This window comes from Marmota monax, unplaced genomic scaffold (assembly GCF_021218885.2).
Source record: "Marmota monax isolate L192 unplaced genomic scaffold, Marmota_monax_Labrador192_F-V1.1 WCK01_AAM20220418_F8-fsc00012, whole genome shotgun sequence".
NCBI lineage: Eukaryota > Metazoa > Chordata > Mammalia > Rodentia > Sciuridae > Marmota > Marmota monax.
This window is the reverse complement of record NW_026695227.1, coordinates 1,281,042-1,299,001: the sequence shown is the minus strand read 5'-3', so window position 1 is coordinate 1,299,001 and position 17,960 is coordinate 1,281,042. Positions and strand designations below refer to the sequence as shown.

The window sequence follows — 17,960 nt, the reverse complement described above, 5'->3', positions numbered from 1 at the left end:
CCACCAGATCTAATAAATGAATTCAGCAAAGTAGCTGGATATAAAATCAACACCCCAGAAATCAAAGGCATTTCTGTACATCAGTGACAAATCCGCTGAAAGTGAAACTAAGAAAACATCCCCATTTACACTAGCCTCAAAAAAAAAAATACTTGGGAATAAATTTAACGAAAGAGGTTAAAGATCTCTAAAATGAAAACTACAACATGCTAAAGAAAGAAACTAAAGAAAATCTTAGAAGATAGAAAGATCTACCTTGTTCTTGGATAGGCAGAATTAATATTGTCAAAATGACTATACTACCAAAAGCACTATACAGATTCAATGCAATCCCAATCAAAATCCCAATGGCATTCCTTATAGAAATAGAAAAAGCAATCATGAAATTCATCTGGAAAAATAAGAGACCCAGAATACCCAAAGCAATCCTTAGCAAGAAGAATGAAGCTGGTGGAATTACTATTCCAGACCTAAGTAACTAAAACAGTATGGTATTGGCACCAAAATAGACCTGTAGAACAATAGTACAGAGTCTAACCCACATAACTTCAGTTATCTTATATTAGACAAAGGCACCAAAGACATACATTGGAGAAAAGATACCCTCTTCAATAAATGGTGTTGGGAAAACTAGAAATCCACATGACGAAATTAAACCTCTATCTCTCACCATGCATAAAACTCAACTCAAAGTGGATCAAGGACCTAGGAATTAAACCAGAGACCTTGTATCTAATGGAAGAAAAAGTTGGCCCAAATCTCCATCATGTCAGATTAGGCCCCAACTTTCTTAATAAAACTCCTGTAGCACAAGAATTAAAACCAAGAATTAATGAATGGGATGGATTCAAACTAAAAAGCTTCTTCACAGCAAAAGAAACAATCAGTGAGGTTAATAGAGAGCCTACAGAATGGAAGAAAATCTTTATCACAAGCATATCAGATATAGCACTAATCTCTGGAATATATAAAGCACTCAAAAACCTTACCACCACAAAAACAAATAACCCAATCAATAAATGGGCTAAGGAACTGAACAGACACTTCTCAGAAGAAGATATGCAATCAATCAACAACCATATGAAAAAATGTTCAACATCTCTAGCAATTAGAGAAATGCCAATCAAAACTACTCTAAGATTTTATCTCACTCCAGTCAGAATGGCAGCTATCAAGAATACAAACAACAATAAGTGTTGGTGAGGATGTAGGGAAAAAGGTACACTCATACATTGCTGGTGGGATGGCAAATTGGTGCAGCCAATCTGGAAAGCAGTATGGAGATTCCTTGGAAAACTGGGAATGGAACCACCATTTGACCCAGCTATCCTACTCCTCAGTTTATATCCAAAGGATTTAAAAACAGCATATTACAGAGACATAGTCACATCAATGTTTATAGCAGCACAATTCACAGTAGCTAAATTATGGAACCAACTCAGATGCCCTTTAGTAGATGAATGGATAGGAAACTTTGGTAGATATACACAGTGGAATATTACTCAGCATTAAGAGAGAATAAAATCATGGTTTTTGCAGGTAAATGGATGGAGATGGAGAATATAATGCTAAGAGAAGCAAGCCAATCCCAAAAAACCAAAGGCCAAATGTTTCCTTTGATATGAGGATACAGATGCCTCATGGTGATTGGGGGCGGGGAGCATGGGAGGAATGGAGGAACTTTAGATAGGGCAAAGAGGAGGGAGGGGAAAGGAGGGGGCACAGGGATAGGAATGATGGTGGAATGAATTAGAAATCATTACCCTAAGTACATGTATAAGACAGGAATAGTGTGAAAATACTTGTGTACAGTGTCTTGAAAAATTGTGCTCTATATGTGTAATATGAAATGAATTGCATTCTGCCATCATGTATAACAAATCAAAAAAAAAAAAGGACTGGGGATATGGCTCAGTGGTTAGGTGTCTTATGTGAAACAATGTGTATTCTAATTTGTTCCTCTATAGTAATCACTTTACTTTCTCTATATGTACCTTATAACATCATGATATATATCTTAAATTTACACAATAAAATTCATCTTAAAATATAGGAGGCATCAAAGGAGGGAAGGAAAGAAGAAAGTTAGGACATTAGGAAATTAGAAAGGAGCAAAGGAAGGAAGACAAGAGATGTAGCTCATGGGTTAGATCAGAGGTAGAACTCACAGACTACAAAAAATTAAGTCAAGTTTCTTGCCTCAAATCCCTACTAAAATATCTGTACAAATAAAATATGATCGAGAAATAAACTTAAAGTACAGCTACAAAAAATAAATAAATAAAGATCCATTACAACTAAAAAAAATTTTAAAAAATACTATGAGGTAGAAATTTTTATTATTTTGTTTCGCAACCAAAAAATACTGAAGTTTAGAGTGTTGAATTTTTCCTAAGTTCAAACAATAGTTAAGCAGAAATAAGGTCAGGTGTGTTGGGCACAACTATAGTCCCAACTACTCAGGAAGTTAAGGCAGGAGGATCACTTGAGCCTAGAAGTTTGAGGCCGCCTGTGCAACACTGAGAGACCCCATCTCTTAAAAATAAAGTACAATAAAATCTGTAATTCAAACAGATCTGTCTGGTTGCCAAATCTAAGTGCTTTGATACTTTGGTATCTGTCCCACCTTAGCCAGGAAGTCAATACCAAACAGAAATTATTCATTAGTTTGGGTAATTTCTGCTAGTTAAGTGGAGGTTGGGAGAGAATATAAGTAGCACTTTGTGGAGGTATCCATTTTCCAAATGTCTGCTTCTCATAAATATGGAGTACTCCTAACGTATGCCCATTGTCAAAGATCATGGACCAGTGGTGTCTTTTTCTTTTTTAGATGTTGGTGGACCTTTATTTTATTCCTTTCTTTATATGTGGTGCTGAGAATCGAACCCAGTGCCTCACACACGCTAGGCAAGTGCTCTACCACTGAGCCACAACTGCAGCCCCCAGTGGTGTCTTCTTGCTGAACAGTTTTACTTGACTTTCCACCATAAATATAAACTTAATACATCTCAACTGCACCTCCCCCACCTTTGGTACTAAGGATTTAACCCAGAGTCACTCTACCACTAAGCTACATCCCCAGCCCTTTCCCCCCACCTTTTTTTTTTCTATTTTTTTGGGAGGTGGATGGATGGGTACCAGGGGTTGAACTCAGGAGCACTCAACCAGTGAGCCTCATCCCCTGCCCTGTTTTGTATTTTATTTAGAGGCAGGGTCTCACTGAATTGCTTAGTGCCTCACTTTTTGCTGAGGCTGGCTTTGAACTCACAATCCTCCTGCCTCAGTCTCCTGAGCCGCTTGAGGTGTACACAACTGTGCCAGGCCCTACTTCTCTTGATAATTATTTATTCTCAAACCCAATCATCTAGATTTGACATCTATAAAAACAATAACAGCTAATATTTACTAAGAATGCATTCTAGTTACTGTGCTGTGTTCTAGATGTCATCCATTTTATCCTCCCAACAACCCTGTGAGGAAGGTACAATTATTAACCCCATTTTATAGATGAGGAAATTGAAGCTTATGTAAATTGCCAGAATGACACCTTACCATCATCTTTCATTACTCATCTTCAGTGCCTTCCACAGTGTATGACTCACCAAGTCCTGTCAATTTGCTCTCTACTACTTCTTGAATTTGCTGTTTTCTTTCCATATTCATCGTCACCTCACCAGTCTCGATTCTTTTTGACTTATGTCTGAATTGTTGCCATAGCCCAATATGGTTTCCTTATTTCATAATATCTCTCCTCAGATCTTTCTAATATGCTTTGGTCTGACTAAACTGCTGAAAATCCTACTTTTATCCCAGTTAACTCTCAAGTTCAAACTTTTAAACTGAAAATATACCCAAATGTCCCCATAGGTCATTTTTGGATAATGTGATGATAGCAATATTTTTTGAGAGAAATTAAATAAAAAACTTCCTATATTTAAAGGAAAAGGAAAAAATGTTACAATTACATGTTGAAATTATAGGACAAGATATGTAATAAGGATAAATAACCATTGAACCCCATAAGTATGAAACTCAAACTTCATTTGTTCCACTCTTGAGGATTTCCTACTGGAGACCATTTCAAATAAGCAATTTCATTTTATGGAGGCAAATCTTTTCCTACAAGGAGAGTTTACATAAATATTATTAGTGTTTTTATGTGTTTATAAACTTCAGTATTAATATTAAAATAATAAATGTACATGGTAAAAGAAAAAAGAAAATCAAAATACATATTGTTAGCATCTTAGGAAAATGCTAGCAATTGTGTGGTAACAGATTTGTTCATTAATATGGTTATGGTAACCATTTTATAATGGATATGTATATCAAATCATCACATTGCATACCTTGAATGTATAATTTCTATTTGTCAATTACGCCTCATTAAAGTGAGGCAGAGAAAATGGGTTATAAGTATAATGTTATATCTCTAATGGATATAACAATAAAAGAATTTTATCTCTCTATAAAAACAATAACAGCTAATATTTACTAAGAATGCCCCAAGGTGAACATTGAATAAAGGGATTTGGTATTTTTTTCCTTATACTCTATAGTTCTCAATAACTTACAGACATTCTACTTTGAACATATATGGGTTTATAATAAGGATGGTAAAACATGATTTTTAAAAGAATCAAAATTTCCATTATTCCCATTATTTAGAAGTTACTTATAACTTCTAAATCCTTTGGCTGGGGCCTGATGTAATCTGGCTCCAAACTGTTTTCCAGGCTTATTTTATAATATTAAATTCAAATGTTCTGCTTCAGTTAAACTATTTTAAACACATTTTCCCCGCTGTGTCTCTCACTGTGCTTGTTTTCTCTTCCTGGAATGAGTTTCCCCATTCTCTTTCAATACCCCAATTCAATCTACTGTTCAAGATCTAGGTCAGTTCTACATACAGCCTTTCCTAGGAGGGAAGGAATCAGCTGGCGGAGTTACTGTGGGTGCAACACACTGTACCTGGTGCTTTACTTGGTATACCACTTAGACCTTTGGGAGGATGGTATCACTTGTCTTCATTTTACAGATAAGAAAACTGAATTTTCCTCAAGTCATACAGTCAGCATGTGGCAGCGCTGGAATCTGTAGCCTACTGGCTCTGGCCTCAGCTCAGTGAGCTCTCATTTTTTCCCAACATTTGTAGCTCATATATGAATGATAATTTGGCCAATAATCACAGAAGTGCATTCTAGGATAGTGGCATTGCTTATAATGTTATTTTTGAATGACTTACATTTGTTTTTGTTTATCTTTTCAACAACCTATCCTTGTGAGAAAACTGGATCTTGGGTCCTAACTTGTTATTTACTAGTTTTGTATCTTTTAAGCAAATTTCTTAACTTTTCTCAGCCTCAATTTTCTTCCACTATAAAGTAGGAAAGAAAATAATCTCTCTTAGGTTTGCTTTAAAGGTTAAAAACCCAATACATATCAAGTACATAAGAGCTACTTACTGTGTATTTGATTTGATGTGGTGATGTCATTTTGTTTTCAAATTCCATTTAATTTCTGGGTCTTAAAAATAGTAGTGGTTTGAGATATTCCTAAACCTCAGTGACCTAATCTAGAGGAATAGAACTTTTTTGTCAAGACATCAAAAACTGAGTTCACACAAATTTAAAAGTATTTTTAATTGAAGTCGCATTTTGCTATTTGGTCAGAATACCTCATGTTGCTGTTTAAAGAACACTGGACAAGAAGACTGTTCCTAAAGGTAAATGTTTACATTTATAAACATGAATAATGTTATTGAATGTTGCCATTGTTAGTTGAAAGAGCCACTGAGAATTTAAAAACTGAACACATTGATATCTATGTTTACTAAGGAAAAAAAATTAAAAAATCACAGATCTTCAAAAAACATTTTTTATATCAGAAAAAAAGAACATTGCTGTATTCATTCCAAGTATTTTCTTTTAGGGACAGATGAAAAGAAGCAGAATTCACTTAAACTAATGGTTCACAAATTTTTGTTGCTGCAACATCCTTATTGACATTTTCTAATTTTTTGATTCCTACATAGGCTTTCTATTAAAGCTGTTCTAAGACCTTCATTTACTAAAGTGAATTAAACTCAACTTAATTCTCAAGTTTGTGAGAGCTTTGTATAATATTTGGGATAATTATAGATAATAAAAAACTACACAGGGATTCATAAGTTATATTTAAATTTTCTGGTGAGCTATAAATCAGCAATTGAGAAAAGTTATAAGATATTGTTTGTAAATCTTTTCTAGTCTTTTATTTATTTTCCTGTAGCCACTGCCATTTTTTTATGACTGAAAGTATTTTTCAGCCTTTTAAAAGAGATTATATCTAATATTAGAAATGATGTTTCTTTTATCCTTTTTTTTTTTTTTTGTACTGGGGACTGAACCCAGGGGCACTTAACCACTGAACCAGATTCTCATCCCTTTTTACCTTTCATTTATTAGACAGGGTCTCACTAAGTTACTCAGAGCTTAGCTAAATTGCTGACCCTGGCCTTGAACTTGTGATCCTCCTGCCTCAGACTTCCAAGTCACTGGCATTACAGGCGTGTGCCACTGTGTCCAGCATTCCTTTTATTTAACTAAAAAATATTTTTAGTTGTAGATGGACACAATACCTTTATTTCATTTATTTTATGTGGTGCTGAGGTTTGAACCCAGGGCTTCACAGGTGATAGGCAAGCACTCTGCCGCTGAGCTACAACTCCAGCTGCTCCTTTTATCCTTAATACTTTATTCCAGTTATTAAAAGTCATGTCAAAATATCCTTGACAAAAACTCCAATATTATTTTCTACAAATACTAAAATAGAGTTTAGGCTCTAGGTAGTAAAAGTCCATCTGCAACTTTCTTGAGATTGAAACAGAATTTCTCATTTAAGACTTGATTGCTATAAATTACTTGATTAAAACAAAAACAGAACCTTAGGTTATCAGGCCATTAGGATCTTTGTAGAGTTTAGATGTTCCACATCTGTCTTTAACTAGGTATTATCCTAGTTTCTTTCCTCTTAACAGTCAAAGTTCTTGCAAGAACAGATCATATTTCATTGTTTCCATTTTCCTCCTTTTCCTTCCTTTTTTCAATTCATTGAAATCTGGCCACTTACAAGATTGCCTTCAGTTTCCACCCTCTCTGCAGTTACTTTATTGCTATATCAGAGAAAGACTTTTTAATCCTTATCTTATGGGGGCTTCCTTGAGGCATTAACCCAGCTGGAAACACACTCCTTCCCAGCTTGAAACTCTTTTCTTGGCTTTCTGTAATGACTATCTCCATTGCTTTTCTTTCTATGTCTGCTGTTTCTTCTGTCCAGCCTCCTATAAACGTCTTTCAACCTCAATATTCTCTTGATTCCAAAATTTTTTCCCCCACTCTCCCATGATCTCACCCAGTAGCCAGGGCTGCGACTAAATATGGCCAATGAATCACAAATCCTTATCTCCTGCCCAGATATTGCTTTTGACCTTCAGACCAGTAAATAGAACAAGCCTACTCCTCTAAAGAGTCCACTGGCCCCTTGAACTGTGAATGCTTCAAATTTGACTTATTTTTCCTTTTTTTAAAGTTATTGATGAACCTTTATTTTATTTGTTTATTTATATATTGGTGCTGAGGATCAAACCCAGTGCCTGACACATGCTAAGCCAGAGCTCTACCACTGAGCCACAACCCCAGGCCTTGACTTATCTTTTCTTTCACCTTGGTAACAGCATCAAAACCTACCCATTTGCTCAAATCAGAAAACTAGGAGTCATCATCCTTCACACTGCCTTTCCCCTTAACGGCTCATAATGGGATAACTGGTCCTTTTGATTCTAGCTTTTGAATGTCCTGAATCTCCATATAGTTTTCTCATTTGTATAGTTGTTTCCTATCTTGTTTTTACATCTGCCCCACCAAATCATTCTTTGACAAAGCAAAATGCAAATACAATTCTCTTATTTTTCCTTCTTAAACTCTTTCAATGTCTCCCCCATTACTTGCCTTGAAAAAGTCCAAGACTTTGATATAGCTAGCTTATAAGGCCCCATGACCTTGATTCTGCTTAGATGTGTATAGCATATTATTCACACCACAGTTCTTCCATGTACTGTGCTACCTTGAACAACTTAACTATTAAACATGGGGAGGAGGGGTGTAATAGTAATTTTGAGGATTGGATGAGGTAATTTTCAATAAATTTCAATTAAATTAGGTAATTTTTAATAAATTTTAACAAATGAGGTAATTTTCAATAAATGTCAACAATTATTTTAGGTAATGATTAACATACTTATTCATATGTCTTTGAAAATAGTACTATAATCTTCTTAAGATAAATTCTTAAAGTAGAATTGCTGGATATGCATTTTAAAAGACTTTTGAAATCATATTGCCAAATTGCCCTCCAGAATAGACCAACTTATATACTTTCATCAGTGGTATTGAGAAAGTCTGTTTCTCCATACTCTTGACTCAATTATGAGATTACCCATTTCTAAAATCATTGCAAGACCAGTAAGTGAAAAATCATCTAATTTTTATAACTTATCTGTTTATATTTCTTAAATTTATATTTATTAAATAGATCAGCTATTTATGGACAACAAAGAGTGTTGCGAGTGTTACTCCTATTTATTCTTGCCTGGTCATACATCTTGTGTGTGGTGGAAAATGTCCTCTTAGAATTATCCAGTAAGACTCCATTTAGATGATCCCTATTTTGTTAGCAATATCCAAAGGCATCATAATCAGGAATAAGTGGAATATATGCTTTCTTCTCCCCACTAGGCCTCACAGTGTCACAGAGCTTCTTCACAGCCTGTTTGATTTGTCCTTGCTGACCTTGACATCCACTATGAGTACAAGTGTCTTGTTTTCCATCTACTTCACAGCAGACTCGGTGGTTAGGGGAACTTGATGGCATAGTGGTCAAGCTTGTTTCTCCCAGGGGCACTCTTCTGGGGGTATTTGAGCTGCCTCCAGAACTGCTGTCTCAGGGAACTGGAGGGTGGGTAACATGTGGGTCTTCTTTTTATTGTGTGGCTGTGTACTCCTTTTATCATTGTCTTCTTGGCCTTCAAAGCCTTGGCTTTGGTTTTGCGAAAGAGAAGAACTTCCTTTTTTTTTTTTTTCTTTCTGCAACATCTTGGAGAAAAGGCTGCTTATACTTTTTTTTTCTTTTTTTGGTGGGGATGCACTAAATACGGAACCCAGGGGCCCTTTACCATTAAGCTATTTCCTCGGCCCTTTTTATTTTGAGACAGAGTCTCACTTAGTTGGTGAGGGCCTTCCTAAATTGGCATTGGACTTATGATCCTCCTGTGTCAGGCCCTGAATCCACTGAAATTATAGGCCGGCCCCACTGTTCCTGGTGGCTGGTTGTGCATCTTTACATTGATGTTTTTCATCTCTTTCAGGGATGAAATCTTTCACTTTTCTTTTTTGGTATCAGGGGTTGAACCCAAAGGCACTTTACCACGGAGCCACATCCCCAGCCTTCCCCAGCTTTTTAAAATATTTTTTTAGTTATAGGTGGACACAATACATTTATTTTTTTATTCATTTATTTTATGTGGTGCTAAGGGTTAAACCCAGTGCCTCACACGTGAGAGGCAAGTGCTCTGCCACTGAGCCACAATCCCAGCCCTCCCCAGGCACTTTTTATATTTTATTTAGAGACAGGGTCTTGCTCAGTTGTTTAGGATCTCACTAAACTGCTTTGAACTTGCAATCCTCCTGTCTCATCCTCCCCAGGGGCTGGGAATACAGGTGTGCACCACTACCCTGGCTAATGTTGCAAATTTTTGAAAAATTTTATTTCCCTCTAATTCCTTAGGAATGAGTATTTGTGTAATTGAATAAAATTCAACCCTAATTCCCAGTAAACTTTTAAGCTCTCTCTCTTTGGTGGAACTCTGGGGTTGGTGCATGTTAAGCAAATATCAAGATCAATATTAGGTCCAGTTTCTTTGTAAATCTTTAGATTAGGATTATAGAGTCTGATATTGATAGCTGGGAGACCTATTTATAATTCAAGGTTGGTTTCTAACTGGCTGTGTAGTCTTGGGCAAGCCACATAACCTCTCTGGATCTTCACTGTCTTATATGTAAAGTGAGTGGATTGATCTCAGATATTGTCATAGGTCTCTTCTACTTCTCTCACTACACAGGTGGAAAAAATATTTTTGTGAAGTTCTGTTAGTGACAAACTTAGAACATTCTCTCCTTTTCTCCTGAAAATACTGCCCTCCTCCATCATACTGCCATCTCTTGAGACAGAACTTCCTTCTTTCCAGAAATGTAATTTGATTGTACAGTGCCATGAACCCTAAGACAAGAGCAGGGACCACTCTTCAAAAAGCACACTTAAGACATAAATGTGAAATAGGTCTCACTTTTTTTTGTGATAAAATCCTTTGAAAATCTGTTGAAAGCTAGGGACAAACTCACAGAGAAACACACACAAGCATATATACATAAAACTTCAAGGAACTCCTGGACCCTTGGAAGTCCATCCGTGCACTCCCTAAGAATCCATGAATCTTTGGCTAACAGACCTTTATTGGGGACATTAAAAGGGATCCGTGGAGTTTAATTAAAAAAAAAAAAGTTTCCTTCCTACTGGAAAAGAAAACTGCTAAATTAAAAGGGTAATATTTTAGATTTTTATTAAAACTCTTCAAAACTATTATGTTTACTTGCCAATATCGTCTTTATAAATCACATACTAACCTGCTTAAATCTTTTAGAACAGAATTCAAATTTCTCTCCATGCTTCTCTATCAGGCTTTACATAATCTGACTCCTGCCCACTTTCATTTTACACATTTGAGCCCCACTGGCCTACCTTTGGCTTTAGGAATGCACCAATTCTGCAGGTCACTCTGTCTCTTGTAAAGGGTCTTTGAGTGATCTTTTTCCTCACCCAGACCACTTAACTGATTGCTACCCTTCAGGCCTCAGTTCAAATGTCCCTCCTTATTTAAACTTCCCCAACCACCTTCACCCTACTCTCAGCCACACCAGCCAGTTTCTTCCTTAGATAGTTGATCTTGTCACAGTTCTGGTCATTGATTTTTGTGTATTTGCTTATTGTCTTCTCTCACCACTAGAATGTAAATTCCACAAAGGAAAGGGCCTCCCTTGACTTATTTATAACCACATTCCCAGAGCTAGCTATGTACCAGACACACACAGGTGGTAGCCATTCAGTCACTGTTTGTGTTAAATGAATAAGTAAATCTCAGCCATGGGTGGATTAAGAGTTTAAGAGGGTCTAGATACTAAATATTATGGGCTGGGGTTGTAGCTTAGTGGCAGAGTGCTTTCCTAGCACACATGAGCCAGTGAGTTCTATCCTCAGCACCAAATAAAAATAAATAAATAAAGGTATTGTGTCCATCTACAACTAAAAAAAAATTTTAAAAAGAACAAAAAGAAATGTACTTTTCATTAAAGTAAACTTGTTCCATGTTTTCCCTTTAACTCGCTGGACTAATATTTTTCCTAACATTCAAATACCTCTATAATGTGTCTCTGAATGTCTTTGACTTCATATCTAATTGCTAATACCAGTTTCTTCTACTACTGGAGGGTCTATTCCTCTCTCATGTGAACATAACTTATTCATTCCACATCCATGACTTTACTCATGCCATTTCCCTGGTAGAGCAGTTCTTTCATCCCCCCCCCCCCACCCTTCACCACAAGTCTTAATTATCTCTCAAGGAATGGGTCAAAGCTCTTTATAAGATATCTTCCCTTAAAAACCCTTCATTATTACCTTTTTCCTCTGGACTCTTTTAATTATTATTGAATGCCACTTAATCATTGATTTAGTTTTTTAAATTTAGTTTTTAATTAGCTTTAATCTTTTTTTCCCTATAGAATATGCACTTCCAGAATTGCTATCATAGCAAAACATACATGGAAGACACTTCAATATAAATTAGGAAGTGGGGGGAGTTTTAAGATGTGTCACTTAGAGCAAGGCTATTGGTGCTTTGGCATATAAAGCATATTATACCATAAAATTTCCTTTCATCCAGGCAAGATCCATGCTCTCCATCTCTAGTATGAGGACTATCTTTTTCTTCCTTCCTAAAAATTCCAACACTGCCAAACCAAGCAGATTTGAGACGCATATCCTTTCCAACTACCCACTTTAACTGCTCTAAAAAAGCAGCTTTATGGTTAGTAGATTTTTAGGGTTTACTTGTAGAACAGAAGTAATCCCCGTGAAGCTGCAGTAACATCTCCTGTCCACCAGAGGACAGGGAGCAAGAAGTTGGAGAGAGAGCTTCCCCTCCGCAGAAGTCGCAGGTCAAAAGCACTGCCTGAAAGTTGGGTCTGCAACTGTGGTCTTCAGGTTTCACCTACAGCCTGACCTGAAAGTGTCCAGCTGTCTCCTTTTCCTTCTCTAAAAGGTGAGCAGGAAGTACCCAGGAACTTACTCCCTAATTAATGCTAACCTTAAATGACTACCAGTCACAGTGAATACACTTTTGTTGCAGGATTTAGAGGCAGAAAAGTAGTAACAGAGATGTATTATCTTTCCAACCCAAACCTGCTTTTTAGTTCTTTTGCCAATTAAAAAACTCACTTAAGCAATGTCCACATAAATATCCTGCAACAAACAGTGCCTTGAGGGGCCAGTGTCCCTACTCTGGGACATTGCCAACGGAAGGTTTTAAGAGCTAGATTATTCCTACACATAAATTCTGGCTCATGGAGCAGTCCACTCACAGTGTGCTTTTCCGTCATTAATCACATCTCTGTTATGTGATATCCACGTGAGTCCTTCTCAGTAGAAGCAGCTTCATGCTCAAATGCTCAAAGCACACTGGAATAAAGCTTTGATTGTCCTATTCAGTGATTCCAAGTCCTGATTTGTCACCACCTCAAGTCTCTAGTTTTCCAAAGCCTATGTAATGTCTCAAAACAAAGCTATTGTAATGAGTTCAAATTTTAAAAAGCATGAGGTACCTGGAGTTAAATCAACAGAGGTCTTGCACCACCCAAGAAAGCAGAGAATCCCTTATGTGATTTAAAGATGATTCTGTGCGGCCCGATATATAAAATATATTTAAGGAGAATTTTAGGATACTTTTACTTATTATATTGCAAATATAAGCAAAGTAAAATAATTTAGGAATATTCATGCGGGGGCTTTTAATGACAGCATACAGATAGTTCAGTGCCTGACAACACTACTGTGCAGTTTTTTAAGTACCTACCTGTAACTTTTTAATGCAGGGCACTGCAGTTTGGATTCGGATTTAAAAAAAAAAAAAAACTATTGTAATTCTCTCAAATTATCGTTTGCGTTTCTTAGTGAGGCAGCTGAAAACAATCTGAGGAGGAGGAAAAAGTTCTGCGTTCCGGTGGGGGAAGCCTCCAGAACCTGTTGGGGCGGGTAGGGACCTTAGCTCGGGGTCCGGGGACGCGAGCCCGGGGCAGCAGGCGCGCGGGCGCGGAAGGAGGAGGAGGCCGCGGGGCCGCTTCCGCGGGCAGCGGGGCTCCTCCCAGCAGCGCCTGCGGAACCTGCCTCCGAGTCGCCGAACTCTGGAAGGGAACGTGACCCGACCCCTCCCCGAGCTGCCGAAACGCGGCGTCCAGCCGCGCAGCGGGCTCGGGCGGCCGCGGGATGGGCGGGCGGACAAGCGCGCGGCCCCGCCCGGCGCCCACCGCCCTGCCCTCGCCTGTCTCCTCCTTTCCCCGGGGCTCCGCTGAGTTCATTCACTGGGATTGGTTTCAAGTGACGCCATCTCTTTATTTTTAAACCAATGACCTCATCCGCGCTTGAAGTTTCCTGACCAGCGACTCTTTCTCTTTTCCCCAACCCCCACCCCACCCCCCCGCCTTTCCCCCTCTTTCTGTGTATCACTGTTTGGGGGGCTTTAATCAAATTTTAACGATTATTCTCACCTCTCCTTCCCCCCTCGGCTTTCCCCACGCGGCCCCCAACTTTACCTCCCCAAGTTCTTCACCCATTTCGACATTTGTTTTTGGAAGTCTTGATTGGGGGGGGGGGTGGAAGAGAAAGAGTGAAGAAAAGTTGCAAACGTCTCCTCTTCCTAAGCCTCCCGCCCCCGCCCACCCCTCAGAGAAGGAGAAGATAATATAGTGAAAAGAAGAGGAGGAGGCGAGAGCGACGGGACGGGACGCAAGCGGGAGCGCAGCCGCCCTCCGGCTCCGCGGCGGCCCCTAGCTAGCCCGGGAGCCGAGGGCCCGGAGAGGAGACGCCGTGACAACTTTCAATTCCCTCAGAGGGAGTCGGGGGGTCGGTGGCCCCAGAAGTAAGTGGCCTCGGAGGGCGGCGCGGGGAGCGCGCGCGGGTCGGGAGGGTGCGGGGCAGCATGGACGCTCCGCGGCGCGCCCAGACCCCGTGTGCCGGGCGCCGCGCTCGCGCCCCGCCGGCCCAGCCTTCGCGACTCTGCGGTCTCGGGAGTCCCGGCCGCGCTCTGGGGGGGCGGGGTGGGGGCGACGGCAGCCGTTCAGAAGCGGGAGGTGCAGGCCTCGCCGGGAGGCCGGGCGGGAGGTGCGTGCGGGCTCGGGCCGGCCCCGCCGAGAGCGACTGCCGCCTGGGACGCGGCACCTTCGCGGGCGAAGCTGCTCACTTCCAGGCGCGAATGTTACACAACACGCCTGCCAAGTGGGGCCCCGGCCAGCCTCTTCCCATTATCCCGAATTCGCCTTTAGTGTAGGCAGAGAGGCCACCTGGGTGGTGATGTGCTGCTCCCTTAAACTCAGCCAACTAACAACACAAACAAGAACCCCTCAACTTTGCTGCTGGGGCTCGGTCATGGCGTTGGCGACTCCGGTGTTCCAGACTTCCTAATTTATACTAGCCATAAAACGTGAGAAAAAAAAACCCCAGCCACGGCCGAGGATCTGTGTATCATGTGTTTCATGTGATAGAATACCACAGAGGAAAATATATATGCAAAACCTTAGTTTTCCGATGCTGCATTTATTTCCTAAAGGAAGCCGGTTATGAACCTGAGAAAATAGAGGTAGATCTTAAAATGAATGGATACTGCAAAATCCGAAGGAAGCTTATTAAATGTCGACTGCAAAGATCCTTGACTTTTTGAAGTTCTGGGTATCTCGGATTGTTTGGAGAAAGCACACCTCTAATCAGCCTATGATGAATAAGGTGGAGAGGAAAAACCTGTTGCATAATCTCATTTGCTGTGGGGCTTGCTGTTCCGTTCCCTTGAACCAAGGGGAAGTGAGTTAAGATGCAGGGTTTTAAAACTCTCTGAAGTTTTTATTTACCCAGTGCCGTGGCTGCCACTTTGCTTTAAAAGATTATAAGTAAATACTCTGCTCTTAAAAGTGAACCAAACCTATCAAACCTGTTTAGAAAATGACCAGGTATGTTTCTTTCTTGTCTTTCCGGGTGTGTGTGTGTGTGTGTGTGTGTGTGTGAGAGAGAGAGAGAGAGAGAGAGAGAGAGAGAGAGAGAGAATATTTACTATTCATGAAAGACCTTGGTGACTACCATTTGGGGATCTGAGATTGTCAGATTTTTTTTTTTTTTTTGCCATGCTATGATGCTGATAATACCAGTAGGTGACAGCTTTTTCCTTAAAAGTTACACTGTTTAATCTACATCAAGAAAAGAAACGTTAAAAGTAAGGTAAAAGAAGAAAGGACTATTTGCCAGTTGAGTTAATAATTTTTTAATTATTTACTTTTCCTTGGGAATCATATATTGATGGACACAGTTTGGGAAGCTGAAATTAATTAAAGCTTGTGGAATTCTTTATTTGGTGAAGGCAGAAGCCAAGAGAAGTAAATTGAAAAACTAAGAATTTATGACTTTATTTTATTCACAATGTGACTAGACACTGGGCAAGTTTTTGTCTTTGTTTAAAAATAAGCTGTGGAATTTACTGACTGAAGACATTGTGGAAAGTTGCTGTTTAATTTTTTTGTTAACATTTAGCAACTTATGTAAAAATTTGGGCCAAATAACCCCAGCTGAGTTCATTTTTAGGTAGGAAAAATAGAAGAGAGATTATTTTGAATCGTAGTAATGATGAATAAGTTGTTCAAATGCTATAAAACTATATTCATATATGTGGAAAAAAGTGTAAATTGTGGTAACAATATTTAAATTTTTTTAAGTTTTAACTTCTGATATGTCAGCAATTCAAAGTAAAATATCTGATTTGGCTTAAAATTGTACTTATTTTATTCAAGTATTTCAGTTAGTGCATAATTATGGAAGGGGCAAGGAACAGAACTACAGAATCATCCACTTTTGCTCCCTCTTCATTTTGGGAAGTCTGTGTCCTTTGGCTTAGCTTGTTGAATGTAATTGAGGTCTATAAAATAGTCAATGTGAAGTTGGGGGTTTTAAGTCTCTTTGGCCAAAAGCTTAATGGCATTAACAGAGAAGGGGGCAAAAGAGAAAATTCTGTTAACCCCATTCTTTTCCTTTTGCTTATCCACTCAAAAATTATTTGTGGCATGGTTGGGAGTAGAAGTGGAGCCAAGATCAGTGTTTAAGAGTAGTAGGTAGACTGGGGGTTTAGTGAGGCCCTGGGTTCAATCCTCAGTCTTCCCAACCTCTAAAAAATTGAGTAGATCTGAGAAGCTTTGGACTTTAGCCTGAGTTTAGGAGAAGGGACAGGATTCTTTATTTTTGTTTGTTATAGTGCTGGGATCAAACCCAGGGCCTTACACATGCTAGGCAAGCACTCTCCCACTGAGTGAGTGACATTCCCAGTGAAGAGGAAGGATTGATGTTTGTTTTGAAGCTATTTTCTATAAGTATGTGTATTGAGGGATTTAATTTCTTTTCTTTTTCTTTTTGGTACTGGGGATTGAACCCCAGGGTCACTTAACCACTGAGCCACATCTCAAGCTCTTTTTTGTATTTTATTTAGAGATAGGGTCTTGTTAAGTTGCTGAAGCTGGTTTTGAACTTGGAATCCTCCTGCCTCAGCCTCTTGAGTTACTGGGATTACTTGCATGTGCCACCATGCCTGGCCTGGTGAATTTATTTATTTAAGAAAAATTTACATATTTTTTTCTTCTATTTTTAATCTATTTATTTTTATGTGATGCTGAGGATTGAACTCGGTGCCTTGACTGTATGAGGCAAGCGCTCTACTGCTGAGCTATAGCCCCAGCCCCACTGGGGAATTTAAGTTAGTAGAGTTTTCAGATACGGGATTAATATATTGATGATATGGATTTGTATACCTGTTCAGTATTAAAGTTTTTCTGTTTTCAACTAATCATAAAATCCTACTAAATATTTTTGCTAGAATTACCAGTGGAATTTACTCTAGAAATCCAAATTTTCTTGTAGTATCTGGTAGAAATAGTTTTCTGTCAAATATTACCTGCACTAAAAATTTCACTGGATTCAGTGTTTTTAAAATGCTTTTGAGTTCTCATGCAAAAGGTACTTGTAAATTAATATAAACCCATTTGGATCAGGATACCAAGAAAAGTAGGAGATAAGTCAGGGGAAACAGAAAACAGATTTTATGAAAGATTTTAACAGACTGAAGGAACAAGTTAAAAACCATGATTGATGCCTTGAATGGCCTTAAAAAAAAAAAAAAACTGCATCAAATTTTGAAACTGAGTCAGGTATCCACCATCATAAAAGAAAATCTTTCTAATGTTGGCTTAACCAAAACTTAATTAAGAAAGTAAATCTTGCCCAAAGCTACATATGATGTATTCCAAAGCCAGATGTCATTTTCCCCTGATTTTGTTGTTGTTGTGGATAATGTTATTTTAATGTTTCCTGAGACCAGATGATCAAGTTTTAGCTGTGTGAAGGGAGGTCCATAAAGATGTGTGGACTTAAAGAAACAGGCTCAGTTAGAAATTTAATCAAATAAATGGAGGAAACAAGAGTGGCTCAAAAGGAGGACCTAAGGCAGATTACTGAGGATAGGTACAAAGAAATAAAAAGGCTTGCCAGGAGTATGACCAGGAAAAAAG

General features: G+C 38.7%; 1 protein-coding gene and 1 long non-coding RNA gene across 5 annotated transcripts in view; one reads left to right on the top strand and one right to left on the bottom strand.

Moving 5' to 3' along the window:
• Window positions 1-13,611, bottom strand: part of LOC124087381 (uncharacterized) — a 33,791-nt gene extending 20,180 nt beyond the window's left edge. The window contains exon 1 of the long non-coding RNA XR_006850040.2: window positions 13,223-13,611. This is a non-coding gene — a long non-coding RNA (uncharacterized LOC124087381). The remainder of the gene's footprint in view (window positions 1-13,222) is intronic.
• The window catches only part of Dusp16 (dual specificity phosphatase 16), a 104,702-nt gene continuing 99,135 nt past the window's right edge, over window positions 12,394-17,960 (top strand). For 2 of the 4 annotated variants that reach the window (XM_046436260.2, XM_046436261.2), the window contains exon 1: window positions 13,639-14,284. The gene's annotated coding sequence lies outside the window, so the exon portion shown is untranslated. Of the gene's footprint in view, window positions 12,413-13,638; window positions 14,285-14,546; window positions 15,366-17,960 lie in introns of those variants that run through there. The other 2 variants (XM_046436264.2, XM_046436262.2) reach the window with 2 other exon arrangements.